The 16,080-nt window shown below is 49.2% G+C and overlaps 1 protein-coding gene and 1 pseudogene across 3 annotated transcripts in view; one reads left to right on the top strand and one right to left on the bottom strand.

The window, feature by feature from the left end:
• NOL4L (nucleolar protein 4 like) overlaps positions 1-16,080 on the top strand; it is a gene marked incomplete at its 5' end in the record, with an annotated part of 112,360 nt that overhangs the window by 63,969 nt on the left and 32,311 nt on the right. The gene's annotated exons all lie outside the window — the stretch shown is intronic.
• LOC308427070 (transmembrane protein 208-like) lies at positions 1,077-1,467 on the bottom strand (annotated as a pseudogene). The gene has a single exon. The product of its transcript is annotated as a transmembrane protein 208-like (transcript).

A 16,080-nucleotide genomic window follows, 5' to 3' on the forward strand; every position in this document is an offset into this window, starting at 1 on the left:
CTGGCCTTGGCTGAGGCTGCTGCCTGGATTTCTCCAGGCAAGTATGGTCCTTGGAACATTGCCACTGTGGAGGATGTGCTCACGGGGTCTGCCTGTGACCCCAGGGCAGCTTGCCCTCAGAAGTGCCCTCTCCCTCTGGAGGCCTTTTATCTTTTCTTTGTTTTTGTTTATTTGTATTCATTTTTACTTTTATCGGGAGGAACATTTTAAGTCTCAGAGAGAGCTGCGGCCTCTGCCCCAACCTGCTCACTTCAGTTTCTGTTCTCAGTGTAGACGTCCTCTTACCCTCCCCCATCTCTTCTCTGTCTTCTGTTTCTGAGTAACAAGTTTATACTACTTCACTTGTTGGTTTGCTGGCTGGTTAGTGTCATTTTTTTTTTTTTTAACTTTGGGCTTTCCTGGTCACTGTTAAGAATTTCTTGCTGTACTAGGGTTTGAACCCTTGTACTTGCTCATAAGCACAGTCATTCATTCTTCCCACTCTTCCTTGGTGTACCCGTGTCTCTCTATGCACATAAGTCGCTACCATTACATTACATTATTACTGTGCACATAGTGTTTGTAGCTGACCCAATCAGCATACCATGATTGCATTTGCTTTCCTTGGATTTCCCCAGAGTTGGCCACTGTGTCTTTTCCTCATCCTTGGCTCTGTATCTTTTGATTTTTCCAGTGCTGAATATATTTGTCGTTTTTATTTTTATGGGCTCAGATTCACTGTCTTTTTCTTCTTTCTTTTATTCTTCTTTTTTCTTCCTTCCCCCTTCCTTCCCCTCCTCTTCTCGCCTGCATTTGAGTCTCAAAACAGTCAACACAGCCCCAAGTTTCCTTTGAGTATTTCCAGTTTCTCATTCTTTTTTTTTTAAGCCACATTCAAAACTATTTATTTAGTAACCCTATAATTCAGGCTGCTTTGGGCCCTTAAACTAGGCCCTCAGTGCTCCAGGCATGGGGTCATGCAATGTAATAGGGCCAACCAGTGCCCAGCAGCCTATGGCCCCAGTAAGGACACTATAACCTTTTCATCTGTCGTACTGGGGCTCCACTCTCTGCTGTGGACCAGGGGCCCAGCACCTTTACCCACAGAGGTAAAGGGCCCAGCCTGGGTCCAGAAGCCAGAAGAACCAGATGTAGAGGGAGAAGCAGCTGAGCACCTGAACAGTAGCTGTCGGCAGGATCACATCCTTAGAGTGCTCCATGTTGAGGTCCATGCCACCACCCATCAAGGACCCATCCTCAGAGAATGATGCCCAAGCCATTGAGCTCAGAGAGTGGCAGCTGCCCCTATACACTGCTAGGCTAAAGTCCAGAGCCATCCAGGCCCAGAATGAGGCAGATGAATAGAAGAAAACCAAGGTCACAAGGCAGTAGATGGCACTGGCTCCCAGTATGAACTGAGGGTAAAACTTTGTTCTCTTCAAATGTCTGCTTCTTCCCTCCTGTGCCCACTTTGACTTCGGGCACCATGGTGTGAGGCAAATACCCAGACATGGAACAAGCCCTTGTTCTCATTCTTGTGATAGATTGTGTTTGAGAAGAGTTTTAGATTTACAGAAAGACTGAGATGAGAGGATTCCCACATTCTCCTCCTCCCCACTGGCAGTTTCAACTGTTAGCAACATGTTAGTGACTGTGCCTCAGGAGCAGACACTGATACACTGTTAACTGAAGTCAATGGCTGTTTGAGGACAGGATGCATTGTTACACCAGTGTGTTTTAGGGCTCCCCTAGGCTGTGGCACTATTCTGGATTTTCCTGGGTTGTGATGACCTTGACAGTTGTGATCAGTGCTGGTCATGTGCTTTGTGGGATTTTGTATTTTCTCTGATATCTTTCTCAATATAAGTGCTAATATTTATGGTCATTCCAAGGAAGAACACAGACACGCGTGAGGCTCTCACCACATCATAGACAGCTTCTGACTGTCAACATGATCTATGTGATGTTGGCCTTGATGGCTCCTGGCTGAAGCAGCGTCTACCAGATCTCATTCCCAGGGTTGTCCTGTCTGTTGTTGAGGAGGGACAATGAAGGGGCTGCAAGAGCCACCCCTGGCTTCCCATGCAGTGTGCTTTTCTATCCTTTCCTCCTCTCTCTGTACGGCCACCAGGCTGCTTACTCCTTAATCTGTGCACAGCGCTCCTCCATGTTAGAGTCTAGTTCTTCTCAGTTTGGGCAACTGGGACACTTCCTGTTGGCTCCTGCAGCCTTTCCATGTGTTCCCATTTGGGTTTGCTTTCTTTGGTTGGTTTGGTTTGGACTCTGGCTTGGTTTTTGGTTTACATGACTCCTTGGGATGGCAGCATGCCGACTCATCCTTCCTTCTCCAGCTCCAGGACCAGCCATTTTTTTCCAGGAAGCCTCTCTTCTTGGAGAGTCATACTAAAAATATATTTAAGGTATTAAGTGCACTTGCCGTTGGAGTGTCCTCTGTTCTAGACCCCCTAGGTGGACAGAAACAAGCATGTTTTAATTTTCACTTACAGTTGTTATTACATTACTTATTTTATGTATGCACGTGTGTATGGGTATATTTATGCAACAGCATTGTGGAGATCATGTGACAGCTTTTGGGACCTGTCAGTTTTTTCCTTCCACAGCCATCAAGCTGTCTCACAGATCCTTGTCTTCGCTTTTTAATACTAGATCTTTGTCCAGTTAGAGCTTACCCTAGTATGTTGTAAAATATGAACCGCGCTTCACCCTTTTGTCTCGGCATCTTGGTTTAAATAACCTCTTTAGGGGCTGAGGGCTTAGCTCAGTTGTAGAACATTTGCTTAGCACATATGGGGTCCTGAGTTCCATCCCCAGTACAAAATAACTAATGATTGACGACAGCAAGGAAGAGGAGGAACCCTATTTTCCCCACAGCTTTAAGACTACCTTTATACATTGCAGGATTTTTGTTCAGTTGGATTTTATTTGCCTCTTCCTTCGGCATACCATGTTAAATATTAAGGCTTTATAATTCTCACAGGAATCGGCATTCTCTTGTTTTCTTTTCAAAGTTTTACTAAATTAAAAAAAAACCAAGTGATTTGTGGAAAGGGAATGCTTTTTTAGTGTATCTTCTCCTTGTTGGTTGGAGGCTCATCTGACTTGGCCAGCAATCCTGAGTGTGGGTCTAGCTTGGGCATGGCTCATCTGTGTCTGTGGGGAAGCCAGGAAGGAGGCCAGGAGCTGCTAGGTGTGCCCCGTAAACAAAAGGAAGCTCTCTCTTCCCGGAGCTCTGCTGTGAACTGGCCTGTAAGTGAATAAGCAGGTTCACTTAACAACCAGCTAGAGCCTGGGGGCTGCAGACAGGCCAGGCACTGCTCCCACCATCCTGCAGACAGGCTAGGCAGTACTCCCACCATCCTGCAGTCATGCTAGGCAGTGCTCCCACCATCCTGCAGTCAGGCCAGGCAGTGCTCCCACCATCCTGCAGTCATGCTAGGCAGTGCTCCCACCATCCTGCAGACAGGCTAGGTAGTGCTCCCACCATCCTGCAGACAGGCCAGGCGGTGCTCCCACCATCCTGCAGACAGGCTAGGCAGTACTCCCACCATCCTGCAGACAGGCTAGGCAGTACTCCCACCATCCTGCAGTCAGGCCAGGCAGTGCTCCCACCATCCTGCAGTCAGGCCAGGCAGTGCTCCCACCATCCTGCAGTCAGGCCAGGCAGTGCTCCCACCATCCTGCAGACAGGCCAGGCACTGCTCCCACCATCCTGCAGACAGGCTAGGCAGTACTCCCACCATCCTGCAGACGGGTTTGGCACAGCTGGAATCTTTCTTTTGTTTTTTTAAAGGGTTTGTCTATTTTATGTGTAGGAGTGTTTGCCTGAATATATATATATATATATATATATATATATATATATATATATATATATATATATATATATATACCGTGTATTTGAATATATATATATATGTATATATATGCACCGTGTATGCGCAGTGCCTTCAGCACAAGAACAGGGTACTGGATCCCCCGGAGCTGGGATTATAGATGTTGTGAGTGATCATACGCTGGGAACTGAGTTTAGGTCCTCTGTAGGAACAGAAAACACTCCTACCCTCTGAGCTGTCTTTCCAGCCCCACTATTGGCATTCTTGACCTCAAGAGGAAGTGGCTTCTCAGAGCATGACAGAGGAAAGGGTGGGAAGCTTGAATATGCTTGGTTGGGAGTTATCATTCCTGGTTAATATACTATGGACTATCTATGTGTTTTTTAGAAATTTGTCCTGACTTCTAAATACTCTAAGAGAATGAATGTGCTTTGCTGGGACAGCTTGCGTCCACGGAGACCTGGCCCCTTCTTCCCTCCAGTGTCCCTGAATCTATATGGAACAAATAGAAAACAACCACATCCCTTTTCTTCCATGAGCTGGACATCCTGGGCCCAAAAGGGCTCCTGTCTCTGGCAGCTTCTCAAATCCCTGTCCCTGTCTAGGCTGTGAGGATTCCAGGAGGCCTTTTTAACTTCATTAACCAGAAGCATGTCTGCAGTGCCTATAATTTGCTAGCACAGGCACTGTGACTGTGTGGGCTGTCAACAGCAGTCCTGAGTGTGGACCTAGCTGTGCATGGTTTGTCTGTGTCTGTGGGGAAACCAGGAAGGAGGAGGCCAGGAGCTGCTAGCTGGGCCCCATAAAGGAAGGGAAGCTCAGTCCTCACAGAGCTCTACTGGGAACAGGCAGCCTGGGAGCTCGGCCCAGCTCTGTCCCTAAGGACAAAAGTGCAGGAAAGGAGGCGTCTTTCCTGAGCTGGGCCGGGAAGGAGCAGCTCAAATGGTCCAGATGGTCACTGAACTGAAAGTCGACCTTGTGACCTACCACTGAGACCCAATGGGAATTTGGGACCTTGTGCCTTGGGCCTGAGATTTACTTTATTGCATGCACACTGTTTTTAATGCCCTTGTTCTGGTGGGGATAAACTCTTCACCCCAGGTTTTGGGTATCTTTCCCTTCCACTGCTAGTAAGGTATTTGGAGCATTGGGGCTTTTCAGGCTCTAACTGGCTTTTGTCAACTTTTCTTGAAGGCAAGACCTTCCTTTTAAGGAGTCTAAATGCCGGCACTGAACACAGTGGCTACGGCTGTCAGTCTTGTGAGGCAGCAGGTCCTTTCCATGTGGGCCAGGCAGACCTGTCACCCCAGCAAAGAGGAACTCACAGGGCTGTCTCCATGCCGTGAGTGGCAGCCTAGGGCTTTGTAACCAGACCTGGAGGGTGCAGGAGGGTTTCAGCCGCCTCAGCAGCTGATGTCTGGAGATCAATTAGAGATAATGGCTCTGTGTGGACCTGGAGAAGCCGTGGCCAAGCCTTTTCCTGGTCGTAACTGTGTTTACCTCATTAACAGGCTCACTCTCTTTTGAGGTTGGATTTGTGATGGCTGCTTTGTTTAATGAAGAGGAACCAGTGTAAACCCTCAGCAGGCTGGTGGCTCTGCCACCCCCATTCAGATTGAGAGAGAAGCCCTTGCACACACACTGTGACTCGCTGCTGTTGTATGTGTCTCTGAGAATCTCTTCCCTGATTAACTTAGAGGTCATTTGTTGTAATAAGTGCTAGGAGCCTCTGGCAGCAGGGATCTGGCAGTGAGGGGCATAGAAAACCTGTACATCCTGGGTGCGCATACGCACAGGCCTCAGAGATGATAAATACGTCAGGAAGAAAAAATGAGAACAGAACAAAACTAAAAGCAGCCAACCAACCAAAACAGGAAAGAGAGAGGTGTTTGGGGCAGAGAGTTCAAATGGATGAGACTGTGCGCTTCTGAGAAAAAAAACTCTGAGGAGGTGAGCCAAGCACTGACTGATGAGAAGCAGCCAGCCCTCTAGGCTTTCCTGCAGAGACAGCGAGTACAAAGGCCCTGGGGTAGGACTGTGGGGGTGAGGGGTAGGATGGAGGGAGGGAGGAGCAAGGAACAGCCTACAAAGGTAACTCCTAAGTTTACCCTGTGCCACATGCTGCCACCAGAGCAGAGCAGGACTTGACCAGATATGAAAGCAAGTGAGAGTGGCCCCAGTTCCGAGCATGGCTGCCTCACTTTCCCTTCTATGGCAGCAGGTTCCCTGTTCTAGTACCAACAGCAAGGCCGGGCTGGGTCCCAGCACTTAGCAGAGCCTGTATTTCACTGTCTAGTCCCTTTTACAAGGGAAACGGGGATAGGGGTCCAGGGCATTGCTGGCTGGTGTCAGACAGGAGTGTCAAGTCTAATGAGGCCCAGAGCCCACCCCTGACCCTCTCTCTCTCCAGCTTCCCCACATTCTTGGTTGTTCCCTAATAAGAGAACCTGGGGAGCCTTAAGAATGCAGTCACCACAACCCTCCACCCCACCCCACAGACCTCACCAGCCTGAGGGCATTTAAAATGACTGAGGGTATGACCTTCCTGTTGAGGCACTTAAATACTGATGCTGAACATGGTGGCTGTGGCTCTCATAGTCTTGTCCCAGGGCTAGAACCTTCCTGAGGAGGCTTGCTGCTGTCCTTCCCACTGTTTCTGCAAGTCACTTGACTCCCCAACCCCACTATACAAGACAAGCCAGAGGTGCCTGGCCCTGAATACTATCTTATAGGAGTTCACACTCAGTAGAGAAGGGACATGGGACCTGGCTTCCTGGCTGTCTGGTCCATCCATAGACAGGCAGGAGCCCTGTACCCAGGGATCTTAGTCAGAGATTCTGACAGCCCGTGTAGCAAAGTGTGAGGCCCTTTCAGTCCTGAAGGGAGAGAGATGCAAGCCCTGCTGTAAGGCCTGCCGTCCTTGTGGGTGTCTGGACTGTGTGTGCTGTTTTGGGCATCCTATCCATCCAGGGTGAGGGGCAGGTAAGGCTAGGCTACTTCAGCAGAACAGAAGCATCCCCAAAAGTCTGCCAAGTCATGGGCTGCAGGAGAGAGAACTACTTTTTATCCTGTATAGCTGGGGACAAAGGTGTGGGGCCGAGGTAACCATACTCTGCAATAAGACCTGGTGGCATTGCCTTGGGATAGTAAGATGATTTTGGTTGGAGCAGGAGAGAAGAGGGAAAGGAAAGGGGATGGCTAGAGACAAGGAGAAAGCAGGAACACCAGGTGTCAGTTGCTCAGTGCAGGAAGACTAAGGCTCCATTCTAGAGCATTAAGTAACCTGCATGAAATCATGCCAGTGAAAGTACCTCCCTGCCTCCTAACACTGTTGTTTCCCAAGGCAGGGAAGAAGAAGAGAAAGGAAAACAGTCATCAGGATAGGGTGACCCTGAGGTCATCAGGGCTCTAGTGCCCGTGGATTCACCAGACAGGCACAGATCTGCTGATCTGCCGTGATCCATTAACCTAACGTGGGCCACACAGCAGGGGGCTTCATTTTGTTGGACTGTGACTGTCATAGTGACTGGCAACTCATGCCATTGTCACTAGTCTACCCACAGGCTTTTACTAAAGTAGGACATGCCATGCATCCTAGAGATACAAACCTTGGTCCAAACCCCAAAATGCCCCTTGCTTCCAGCTCTGTGACTATTTTTACCCTATGGCCTTTGCCCACCAAATGGCTTCTTAGCTGCTTGATGACTTCAGTCTCCTAGTCTCCCAAAGCCTCCAGCCTTCCTGTGCATGTGGTATTTAAGTTATTAAGTTATTACCCTTGCTTGTGTGGGGGCTGTGAGTTGCACGGATTGGCTCCAAGCGCTCCTGGTGCTCAGGATGCTACAACCTGACAGCTTACTTGGCTTGCTGCCTTTTCAGGTTTTCAGTGGATGCTCATTGTCCCTAACAACCCATATGCAAATGAGTATAGAGTGAACAACTCACGAGGTTTTACACGCTTCCCACCTCCTATGAGCAATATCCGGACCAAGGAATAACATTGTCTATACCACAAAGACCCTTATGCCCCTTCTAGTCAGACTGGATTGTGCCTGTTGCAGGCACCTGAAATGTGTGCTCCCGCTCGTCAGCTTGTTAGCATGGTCATGTCCACCATCAGACGTTTCTTTCACTGGGTCCCTGTCATCCTCCTTCCTGGCTGTGGTGACAAGTCCGGCAGCTTTCCGATGGGGACTGCTAGGAATGGCCCTAGGGCACTCTAGGGCAGTGTTGATTTTGTGTTGTTTTAGAGACAGGGTCTCACTATATATCCCTGGCTAGTCTCGAACTGAGCAGCTGACCTTGAACTCAAGAATTTATTTCTCCCTACCTCCTGAGGACCTTGAGGGAGGGTCTGGTGCCATTTCTGGCCAGGACGATCTGTCTGTACAGCTCACTAAAGTGCAAGATCTGTAGGGAGAACGGCCTTCACCTTATGATGGGCCTTCTCCCAAGGAGGCGTGAGAGGAGCAAGAGCCTGGGTGCTCTACCCATTAGGCCCTGCTGTAAGGCATGAGGTGAGGACTCTGCGGTCAAAGGGCCTGCCTCAGTCCCTGAGCTTGCCATCTGCTAGGAGAGAAGAGACACAATGCAGAGACCTGTCGGCTCCACATCTATGACAACCTGGACAGGGCTTGCCTCCACACAGGCTGTCAGTCACCTTGGCACTCTTGAGTCCAGCAAGGGCCAGGCTTGGGGACAGTGGGCAGGGCTTTGTTGACTGTCTGTATCTCCCTACCTAGCAATCCCTCCCCACCTTGTGTATCTGTCACCTCAGCAGAGGCCTCCTGGACACACCACTTCCTTCCCTGCTGCCCTTTGACTGTCAAGCTCATCTATGACACACCTCCTGTCAATAGCATCAGATTAAAAAGCTGCATGCTCCTCTGCCTGTCCCCCTTCATGCTGGCCTGCAGGTACCCAGAGACAGACCTCTCTGCACCACTTCCTCCCATGTTAACTGCACTCATGGTACCTGGCACAGGCTAGGGGCTCTGTACATGGTTGTGGTAGGAGCACATACTTGAAAACATGTAAGAACAGAGGCATGGAGGGTTGCTCATGGATGAAGAGAGGCAGAAGATGGTGACTCTGCCACCACAGAGTTCCCAGAGATGACCTGAAGATTAGACCAAGGGCTGTGCAAGACCCTGAACAGAACAGGAGGTAGGAGCTGTAGAAGGTTTCAAAGTGGGAGTGTGACATGACCAGAGGGACCTGATGGCATTTTAAAGCAAGACAGCTGGGGGTCAGAGAGAAGACTGTTTTAGAGCACTTGCTGTTGTTGTAGAGGGCCTGTGTTCCGTTCTCAGCACCCACTCAGTGGTTCACAACCACCCATAACTCCACTTCTAAGGGATTCACACACACATACATGAAGGCAAAATACTTATACATATTTAAAAAAAAAAAGGCAAGGCACTCTTGGAAAGGAGAATAGGGCTGGAGAGATGGCTCAGTAGTTAAGAGCACTGACAGTCCTGGGTTCAATTCCCAGCAATCATATGGTGGCTCATAACCATCTGTAATGAGATCTGATGCCCTCTTCTGGTGTGTCTGAGGACAGCAACGGTGTACTTATATGTAATAAATAAATAAATCTTTAAAAATAAAGGAGAATAAAGATAGAGTAAGTGACATGTGGTCATGGCTGTGGGAAGCATGTGTCTCCCCAAGTCAGGCTTCCGTGCTGACTGGACTGCTGCCCCTAGACTTAAGCAAAGAGCCCGAGCCGAGCCGGCTTGGAGGTTGCAGCCAGTGCAGGAGAATAAATGAGTGAACTAAGCCACTCCTCTGCTCTACTGTGACACTCTGCCAGAGTTGTGAAAGCGGAGACACTACCCAGCTCAGAGAAGAGATACCTCTCAGGAGACCCTTCCTTCCTCCCTCCCTCCAGGAGACCCTTCCTCCCTCCCTCCAGGAGACCCTTCCTCCCTCCCTCCAGGAGACCCTTCCTCCCTCCCTCCCTCCCTCCAGGAGACCCTTCCTTCCTCCCTCCCTCCAGGAGACCCTTCCTTCCTCCCTCCAGGAGACCCTTCCTCCCTCCCTCCAGGAGACCCTTCCTTCCTCCCTCCCTCCAGGAGACCCTTCCTCCCTCCCTCCCTCCCTCCAGGAGACCCTTCCTCCCTCCCTCCAGGAGACCCTTCCTCCCTCCCTCCCTCCAGGAGACCCTTCCTCCCTCCCTCCCTCCAGGAGACCCTTCCTCCCTCCCTCCCTCCCTCCAGGAGACCCTTCCTCCCTCCCTCCCTCCCTCCAGGACACCCTTCCTCTCTCCCTCCCTCCAGGAGACCCTTCCTCCCTCCCTCCAGGAGACCCTTCCTCCCTCCCTCCAGGGGACCCTTCCTCCCTCCCTCCAGGAGACCCTTCCTCCCTCCCTCCAGGAGACCCTTCCTCCCTCCCTCCAGGAGACCCTTCCTCCCTCCCTCCCTCCAGGAGACCCTTCCTCCCTCCCTCCCTCCAGGAGACCCTTCCTCCCTCCCTCGCTCCAGGAGACCCTTCCTCCCTCCCTCCCTCCAGGAGACCCTTCCTTCCTCCCTCCCTCCAGGAGACCCTTCCTCCCTCCCTCCAGGAGACCCTTCCTCCCTCCCTCCAGGAGACCCTTCCTCCCTCCCTCCAGGAAATTCTCCCTCCCTCCAGGAGACCCTTCCTCCCTCCCTCCAGGAAATTCTCCCTCTCTCCAGGAGACACTTCCTTCCTGTGCCCAGGGCATCTCCATATTTATTCCCCATGTCCACAGACAGAGTTTGGGGGAGGTTGAGGTGTGTGCTGGCCTCATCAGATACTAATAGATCTCTTTTAAAGTATTATTTTATGTGTATGTGTAAGTGCTTGTGGGAATGTTTGTACCATGTGTGTGTCAGGTGCCTGAGGGGGCAAGAAGGAGGACTGGAATTGGACTTAGAGGTGATTGTGAACCACCATGTGTAAGAACAGGACCACTGCACCATCTTTCCAGCGTCTTAACATATCTTTAGAGCAGTGAGACAGATAAAGATGGATGAACAGAGCAGAAAGAGGTCATTTCTGACCAATGGATAATGGTGAGATATCTGTTTATTTAGTGGTACTGGGGATCAAATCAAGGTCCTCATGCAGCTAGACAAACACTCTACTGGAGTGCTGTCTCTCAACTCTTAGCATGGGCAATTTAAGAAAGACAGTGTTAGGTATGGTAGTTCAGGCTTGTAATTCCAGCATTTTATAGGCTGAAGCATAAGATAGCTGTAAATCTCAGGCCAGCCTGGGCTACATAGTATGGCCTCAGACAAAAATAAAAAATGAGGAGAAAAACTAAGATAGTTTTATTAAAGGGTTGGGACTGTACCTCATTTTCCCATCGCCTTCACAAGACACTAGATCTGATCCTTAACAGAAGAGGAGAAAGACAAAAGAGAGGAAAGGAGGAAGTCCACACATGAAGGCCCATGGTAATCTAGTGTTCAGCAAGGTGAGACTGGAGGATCAGAAGTTCAAGGCCAGCCTCACTATATGGTGAGCTAGTCTCTGGGGAAGGTAGTAGGTGGGTGAATATGAACCAGACCATTGAGAAAACCATTAGACCACTTAGAAAACTTAGGTTGAGCTTATAGCTCAGTTGGTTAAGTGAACGCATAGCTAGTGGCTCATGCCTTTAATCCCAACACTTGGGAGGCAGAGGCAGGAGGATCTCTGAATTTGAGGCCAGCCTGGTCTAAACAGGGAGTCCCAGGACAGCTAGGGCTACACAAAGAAACCCTGTTTCAAACAAAACAAAAGAATGTTTCCCACCCCCCCCCCCAAAAAAAAAAAAAAAAAAAAAAAACTGGTAGACATGGTAGCACTGTGTTCTCCGCACACTCAGGAAGCAAAGCCAGGAAGATACAAAGTTTAAGGTTATCCTAAATAGTGAGTCATTTCAAGGCCCTAGCTCAAAAAAAAAAAAAAAAAAAAAAAAAAAAGGCAGTCTGAAAGGGAACCTCTGTTTTAGTAATTGTGTAGAGGTAAATTTAAAATACTTAATGCTACATGACATAGATGTTCCAAAAGATAATTCAGATGAATTATAACAAAACTTCTGAATATATGGGAATAAAAGCCTTCACTTCTAAAGCTGTGAAGAAAAAACCCAACTAAACCTGATGATATGATTGTAAAATTTTCTTATGTCAAAACAACAAACACAAAAAACCATTACCAAAAATTAAAAGGCAGAGAAGGGAAGGCACAACACACACTCATTCCTTGGCGTGCAGGCACAGCCAGGTGTAGCTTCTTACATGGATGTCTGTATGAGCACTGGTGTGGGGTTCCTATCGCTGTGATGAAGCACCATGACCAAAACTAATTTGGGAAGGAAAGGGTTTATTATGCTCACACTTCCAGATGACAGTCACTGCAGGAAGTCAGGGCCAGGACTCCCTGGACAGGAACCTGGAGGCATGCTGTTTACAGCCTCACTCAGCCTGCTTTCTTAATTTTTTCTATTTTTTTTTCTTTTTGTTTGTTTGTTGGTTTTCTGAGACAAGGTTTTTCTTGTGTAGCCCAGGCCATCCTGGAATATGCTAGCCTCCCAGAGTGCTGGGATCAAAGGCCTGCACTGCCAGCTAAACCTGCTTTCTTATAGAACCCAGGACTACTACCCCAGAAGTGGCTCCACCCACCGTGAGCTGGGCTCACTCCCATCAATCACTTATTTAAAATATGCCCACTGCTTGCCTAACTGAGGGGCTGTTCTGGAACTCACTCTGTAGACCAGGCTGGCCTTGAACTGAGAAATCTGCCTGACTCTGCCTCCCAAATTCTGAGATTAAAACTTGATTTTTACAGAGGTATTTTTTCAGTTGAAGATCCCTTCTCTCTTCTCTCAGATGACTTAAGTGTGCATTAAGTGAACATAAAGTTATGGCGCTGTACTTGTATTCACTAGCCATCTCCTTGGTTACTTTATTTTATTACTAGTTTTAAAACAACAACACAACCATGTTTATTTTGGGGCCTGAATACTGAGGTGCTTGTGTGTGTGATAGCTGAGGATTACTTGTGAGCTTGTTTTTTGCTTTGCCATGTGGATTTGGGGGATTGAACTCAGGTCTTCAAGCTTGAGAACAAACACTCTTACCCACTGAGTCACCTTGCCAGCTCCCCAACCCACCCCTCACCCTCACACTTTTTATGTATTATCATGTAGTCCAGGCTGACCTTGAACTCACCGCGTAGGCGGTAATTACCTTGAACTCCTGGTCCTGCTGCTGCCACCTCCTGAGTGCTGGATTATAGACATGTCTAGTTTATAGTTCTTGAGATTGAACACAAGCCCTTAGTCATGCTAGACATGTACTCTAACGACTGAACTACATTCCCAGCTCAGGGTTCTAATTTCAAAGTAGAAGAGTTTCTGTCAAGTAGTTGTGAAAATGAGGCCTACAGAGGATGAAGCATGCCTCATTTGTGTGGTGTTAGAGTTTGAACCAGTCCCATTGGGCTAGTTCCTCTTGGTTTATTTTGAGGAACTTGGGACAGAAACCCAGTGTCACCATTGCTAAGCCAGTGTCTCTCTGAGACCTCATCTATCTGCTCTCCTGCTGTGCCTTTAAGTGCCATCTGCCCTGGTCTGGAAACTTCACTGAGCTTGTATGGCCTTAGCAGCCCAAATGAAATTCTCATGCCTCTCAGCTGTGTACAAGCTGGGCACACTCAGGCACCCCTGGGCCCTGCCATGCTGCCCCCCACCCTCCCACTCCCCAACGGTAACACTCAGCACCACAGAGCTTCCAGGACCTTTGTATCAGCTGCCAAGTCTGCATCTGCCTGGAAGGCTGTGTTTCAAGGTCTTCACCCAGGAGCATGTTGGTCCACTCCTTGAGGTTGCCTGACCCTCCCCCTCAGCCCACCTACTTCCCGCTTGACTCTGCCCTCAGTTTCTTTGTCTCATTCCTACCTGTGCCTTTATGTCCAGGGTATAACCAGAGCCCACATGCTGTATTTACTGGAGGTTTTCACTAGTTTAGTCACTGCAGTTAAATTAATGACAATATGTGGTTTTTGTTTGTGTTTTGGCTTTTGGAATAGCCTCAAACTTGTAATGATGTCCCTGTCCTACTTCCTGTAACTAGCATGAACGCCATACCCACTCATGGGCATTTTTTGAATAGTCCAGGACTATGGAGAGCCCTCCTTCAGAATTTCTTGTCAGAGTGTTTTCTTATTCAGAGATTCAAACACTTTGGTGGGAGGGACCTGGCACAGGCATAACCAACACAGACAGAAGGGGCACACAGTCATGTCACTGAGAAGTAATCTGTGGTGATGAATGGCTTTTCAAATACTTTCAGATGCTTCAGTGGTGTCTACTCTGGTTGGACTAAGTTCCTGTCCTTCCTCATATCCCGCCGGCCTCTGCTTTGGGCATAGTCATAAAAGCCCGCTTTTGTGGGTGCCCTGTGGTGTCCACTGCTGAGCCTCAAGGTGACACAAAAGCCAGCCTTTTTCCTATGCTATGGAACCCTTCCCACATAGGGAGCTGGGAGAATTCTTGGTCAAAAAAAACTGGGTCATCTAATTTTTTGTGGAGACCCACAGTGTGACCACTTTAAGGCCAGCAGGAGTTGGCCAGAGGGACAAGGTCACTGAAAACCACCAACACAAGGCTCCTCAGGGAGGAGCAACCCTGTGAGGACAAGTCTTGGGAGTCTTCCAGCATTCAGAAGTGCAAGCCCCACTGAGTCTGTGGGCCATGGGGCTTTGAGTTGTGTATTGTAAGAATGGTAACTGAGTGTGCCCTGCCCCCCTGAGCTGCCTGCTCTATGAGTCTGAGGGGCGGTGGGTTATCTGGGTTCAATTCCACCTTTGAACTTGAGCTGCCTGTGGCTTTATATTTCAAGCCCAGATGTCCACTGCCACTATGAAATAGTGACTCAAGCCAGGCGAGGTCAAAGGTCTCAAGGAATGTTTTGGAAAGAGGCAGGAAAATCCTGAGCCTGAATTGGTGTGAGGTGAGCCAAGACCCTAGACTCCCACACCCCAATTGATAAGAAGTAAAGATCTAACAGAGAAAGCAGGAATTGGTGAATTGATTTGAAAACACATTACATTTCAGGAGTAAAAGGCACTAATGAGTAACATGCCTAAATCCTTTTTTAAAAGCGCGGGTTTCTTATTGACAGTAAAAATCTTTAGCATGTGCAGAATGAAGTCTGTGTGCTGTTAATTTGAAGTGTTGTCTTTTCTAATCCGTGAACACGGAGCTCCGAACCCGTGGTTGTAATTACAAACCAAACCTGTAGAGGGAGTCTTGTCTATTATAGATTGTTCACAATGCAAAGCTTTCAGAGGAAGAAAGAAAAGGGCTTTTAAAAGAAAAGTTGGAGGGTTAAAGGCAGTCTGTTTCAAAATTACAAACAATCGCGGTGGCTGTCTCCTTTGCTTTCCTCTGCGGGTTCCACTGTAAATGAGTTGTAGTGTAAAGGAATCTGTAGAAATTGCCCTTCCTCCTAGAGGAACCAGAAGGTGGGCTCGTTATTGGGTTTCTTTTGGGGGGCGGGGCATCTCCCCACAGAATTCCACAAACATCTCTCTCTCTCTCTCTCTCTCTCTCTCTCTCTGTTAAAGCACAAGCTTTATTCGAGGCCCATGTGTTCTAGCCTGGGCATTGGACTTGGTGGTGAGAATTCGGGGGGCGAACCCATTTTTTTCTCTGTCGAGGTTTTAATTCTGCGGTCTGGAGACCGGCTTGTTAGGTCTCAGGCGAGTCTGAGGTTGCCCGGAGGTTCAGGGTAACCCTCTGGCCACCTCGCGCCGCCCCATTCTGTCTTCTGAAGCCGAGACAGAAGATCTGTTTGCCCCGAGGAGGACCGCACCTTTAGTCGGCGTGCGCCTTCCCTTCCCTGCAGATTGTGCGCGCCCAGGTCTGGGCAGCATTCTTAATATTATGCTACGACTTTACTACTGTAGCCAGCGCAGCGTAAGAAGCCGGCACCGTGTGGTCTGCGGGAGCACAATGACCCGCAGAGTAGGGCGGGGGCCGTCAGAGGGAGCCGGGAGCGAGCGGGCGGCGGGCGCTCCGGGTCGTCGGAAGGTTTGGGTCGAACAGGTGAGCGCAGCCTGGACCTTGTAGCTGGCCGCTGGGCAAAGAGGAGGGGTGCAGGGGCGGGTGCAAACTAAGTGGTGGGAAAGAGACAAAGGAAGAGTGAGAGGCGAGATGGTGCAGAATAGAGAAGAGGCGAGGGGAGGGGAGGAGGCGGCCCGTGGGTAGGGTGCTGAGGAGCTCAAG

Source organism: Micromys minutus (assembly GCF_963924665.1).
Source record: "Micromys minutus genome assembly, chromosome: 11".
Classification (NCBI taxonomy): Eukaryota; Metazoa; Chordata; class Mammalia; order Rodentia; family Muridae; genus Micromys; species Micromys minutus.